Below are 4,521 nucleotides of genomic sequence, written 5' to 3' on the forward strand. Positions count from 1 at the left end.
GAGGTTCAGAGGGGTCAGAGAGCTAGCATACCCATAATATTACATTTCATAAGTTAGCAATTCATATATTCTCTTCAGGGTCTTACTTTATCCACATGCTTATGAATATGCTAGTTCGCCTTCTCTGAGTGACACCTAGATGTGAACATGGACATATACAAACTTTTAACTACGTATTCATTTTTTTTCTTGGTACATTGGAAGAGGCAAACCATTTTTCACTAGTTGAGCTGTCATCTTTTTGTGGCCCATTCACAAAGTAGTAGAAAATTATATGAGAAATTCATTTATATCTTCAAAGGAGAAAAACCAGTAATATAGAGTTTGTGTAAATAAACCTATAGGAAATTATTTAAATTTATATATTAGACCTAAAAAAGAGCTTCCAGGTAAGAAATGCTAAATGCATTAAGGGATTCTATAGAACTCATCTTTAAAAACTATTTGGAATAGGATTCATTTTTTTTAACTGCTCAAGTAGCTTCTAATTTTTTGTATAGAATATTTTTAATGGGTTGAGTATCTATAGTTTTCATCTGATGTTCCAAAGGGTCATGACACTCACCAAAAATATTTAAGAACCACTGTTTGGCAGTATGAGGGCTCTTATTTCTCTAGAAGTGTTTGAATTCTTGCTGTAATATAGAAACTCAAGCTTTGCTAGTCTAAAAGAGTTAATCTAGTCCTTAAATAAGTAATTTACACCAAATATCACTAAAAAATTTTCACATTCAGTCACATTATACATATGTCCATAGATTTTCATTATTTTCCAAGCGTTTTAATTTCATTGTGAAACATTTACCAGATGGAAAGGGGCCATTTTATGGGCTTTGGCAGGTAAAGTTGGCTCTGCTAAATGAAAATCCCATTTTTCAGGAGCCCATGAAATTGGCAATAATTGACTTTTGAACACAGAGAATTTCAACCTTTTTTTTATTATTATTTGCAACAAGACAAGAAAGTCCTTTGAAGAGATTTTTGTTAACCCTTTAAACGTTTTGTTGTTGTTGTTAAATCTGGGTCTTAAACTGGCATCAATTTAGATAGAGAATTTATTAGATGAGTTCCAGTACTAATTCTCATCATTAACACTACTATTGTAATAATTATTTTGTTTATATTATTAAGCAAATATTTAAAGAATGAAAATCATAATTCATTGAATGATATTTTGGAAAGCCCCTATTTTCTAGAGTACTTTAGAAAAGTGGCAGAATGGAGTATACCGATTTTATTTACATATATGTAATAAATACTTGCTAAAGTGATTTCTCCCTACTTAATACATAGAGCTATTATTTCTTCTCATAAAACAAAATTTACTTTCCTTTCTCCAGGTTTTGGGGTCTTTTAAAAATCCTCTTGCTTATTTTAAACCTACCTCTTCCTCTACTGTCATTTTATTTTAGAGATTCCATAAAATATTTAGCATTTCTTTAGGACAGATTAGATATAAAACTAAGATTGGCTTTATAAAATCTTCCCCCACTATTTTCTACTTAACACACTTCTGCTTAATGTTTTTTTTTTTCCCCCACTTAGAACAAGCTGGTGGGAAAAAAAAGATGAGTGGGGAAAAAAAAAGATATTAACCCCAACGTCTGCTGGGGGAGATATTTACCAGGCCAGTGCCAACAGTCCAGCAGAAAGTTGCATAGCTTTGAGGATGGGTTTTGGGCATGCACTGTGTGATCAACTAGGCGATGTGGAGGAAAATGTACTGCAGTTATGATTCTGATAGCTATAAACAAGCTTAATATTTTTTAGAACATCAAAGAGCCAAGAGAATAAAAGGTCATAACAGATGCTTCATAGCATTCTGCTTGTCATTTTAATGGTAAAATAAAGAAAATAGTAAAACCTCTTCTTCCATTTGAAAGAATACTTATTAACCAAATTCTAAGATAAATGTTCACAGGAGTGGTTGTATCAAGGATATGTTTTCACCTACTATGATTAAAATATTTTTCAAAATCATAAGCCTCATGCACCTCAACAAAATTTATAATATTAATGTTTCATTATTTAAAACTCATCATTGTTCATGCTTTTCAACAATGGTGCATTTCACAAAATAAAATACATTATTCAAGAAACACTGAACATGCAGCCGATAGCCTTGCCTGTCTTCCTTAATTCCACTTTGGAAGCCTAAATGTTGGTCTAAAACGAAGCTATGTTTTCTGTGCTCAATTTTTGGTTTGGTTCAGCAAATATTTCTTAAAATACCTTGAATGAGGACTTCATGTCTTTTTAGGTGAGAATACTTAAACAGGGTAGAAAAGTGCTAAAAAAAAAAAAATGGATAATCTAAAGAAGGATGAAGAGAAGAAGAGATTTATAACACATGTAACAAAAAGCGGGCCAAAGAAAAAGCATTCTCCAATGTTACTGTTATAGAAAGCAGCCACATAATGAATCAAAGGGTGAGAATTTATTTTTGTTTTACAAAATATCTTGGTGGGTGATTTTGATGTGAAAAGATTAGCCAGGGAAAAAAGACTGGAAGTTAAGAAAGAGGGAGGTAAATGAGGGAGATGTGGTTTACTTTGTAGATAAAAATAAGCTGGACTTGGAGTTTGAGGCTTGAGGAAAGTTTTAGGGATTCTTTTTTTATTATTATTTTTAAAGTTTTAGGGATTCTTAGCCAAATATCAGGGAAGATTTCTCCTTGCCAGTGTCGTATATAATTAGCTGGTTCCTTTTATAAAGCACTGAGTAAGAGATTTAGAAGTCCAAGACACAGATACCAGTTAAAAAGGTTTTTCAATAAAGTCTCTTTAATTTTCTACTCAAAGTAATATTAAAGAATAATCAGATATTACCTCTATAGCTGTCACAGTAATATGCTGGTAAGGTTTCTTCCTTTTGGATACAAAAGTCCTAATAGTGACAACCTCTGCCTTCTGAATTAAGATGGGCAGAGAGAGGTCACTCCACAGTCAAGGTCCACGAACATAACCTTCCCTGGTGCTGAGGTGACTCACTACTTTGTTTTGAAACTCGATGACTGTATAAAGTAACTTTCGATTATAGTTTTTCATTTCTCATATGGGCCACTGAGAAACTCAGTTCCTCTATTTTCTAAAAGAAATCATTCAAAATAGCAAGCCTATATAGTATCTTATAACCTAGAGGAAGATATAAACATTTTCCAGGACGTGTCATGCTTTTACTTTCTCCTTGGGTGGTATTTACATAATCTTATCTTTTAGAAATGGAACCATCTCTGTTTTAGGAGCATTAATAATAGTAGATCAAGTCTGTCTGTCTGTGGATGAGGAGAGGTTTGTCATGTCATAAACCCTCACAGCCCACTTTTCCAAGAATCTTCAAATAGAACATGCAAAAGTAGGAGAAAATGAGAATTTGGGTAGTTGTAACCCAATCTAAAAAGATTGGAAGCTGCCTATCCAGAGAGCAGAATATTAAAGCCCCCGAGAAAAAGATGATCATTGAGAAATATCTGTGGTGGTAATGCCCGAGGACTTTAAAACTAGGGAGGTCTAAAATGCAAACGTAATTCATTTGCAGTACTGGCAGGCAACAGAACCAACTTTTGATGCCCCCAAACTCTCAATAAAATCTTAAAGTATAGAAATGCCTTCGCTAATGTTACTTTGGCAAAAGTGCAAGGATAGACTTGATATAGATAAAAAGAAAAGTTGCAGGAAATGAAAAACGCAGGAAAAATTTTAAAATTCAGAGGGAAATAAACGATCAAAGAAAAAGTGACTAAAATTTAAGCCATCCAGGAATTCTCAGGGGTGGGTTTGAAGGATGGGATTTCCAATAAAAAGTGCACATCAGCCAGTTGATGATGATGGTGGCGGGATTTTTGTTTGTTGGTTTGGTTTGCTTGCTAGTTTGTTTATAGCATTAAAGGGCGGCGGATACCTAATCATCTGAGGCTTGGGTAATGCACGTGAAACAAATCTCTTACTCTGATGATAATAGCAAGCCCAAAATGACTAAAGACAGATGACCAAATTGGAGATATTAAAATTAAATATATTATGTGACATAAAGGAATAAGGAAAGATGGATCTTTTATTGCATTGTTTTGACTAGATGTCACAAAAGGTGCTTTTTTGTTATGCGTTTGACCTTTTTATATTTTTTACCCGAGGTGATAGGTAGAAAAATAGCACATGGAAGGTGGAAATTGAATGAGAACACCAAATGTCTCAAAGGAGATTTGTATATAGACGAAGAATGAGGGCTACAGAAAAATAAATCAGGCCACCAATAAATGTAAAACAGTGACTTCACAATTAAATGAGGTTATTTTAATTCTATTCACAACCAATGTTGCCTTTGCCTATGACTTTGTTTTGTTTTAACAAAAGAACTTAGTTGAGAGGCATACTATTGAGTCATGTGATCAATGTCCAGAACTCCATGTAATCCTCAGAAAGCAGTTCAACCTTTCTTTCATTCATCTATACACAAATTCTAGATCCTTCACCCAAGTTCATTTATGAGAGAAAGCAGTTGAAAGCAGGGACTCAGGGAAAG

This window comes from Pteropus alecto, unplaced genomic scaffold (assembly GCF_000325575.1).
Source record: "Pteropus alecto unplaced genomic scaffold, ASM32557v1 scaffold222, whole genome shotgun sequence".
In the NCBI taxonomy this organism is placed as follows: domain Eukaryota; kingdom Metazoa; phylum Chordata; class Mammalia; order Chiroptera; family Pteropodidae; genus Pteropus; species Pteropus alecto.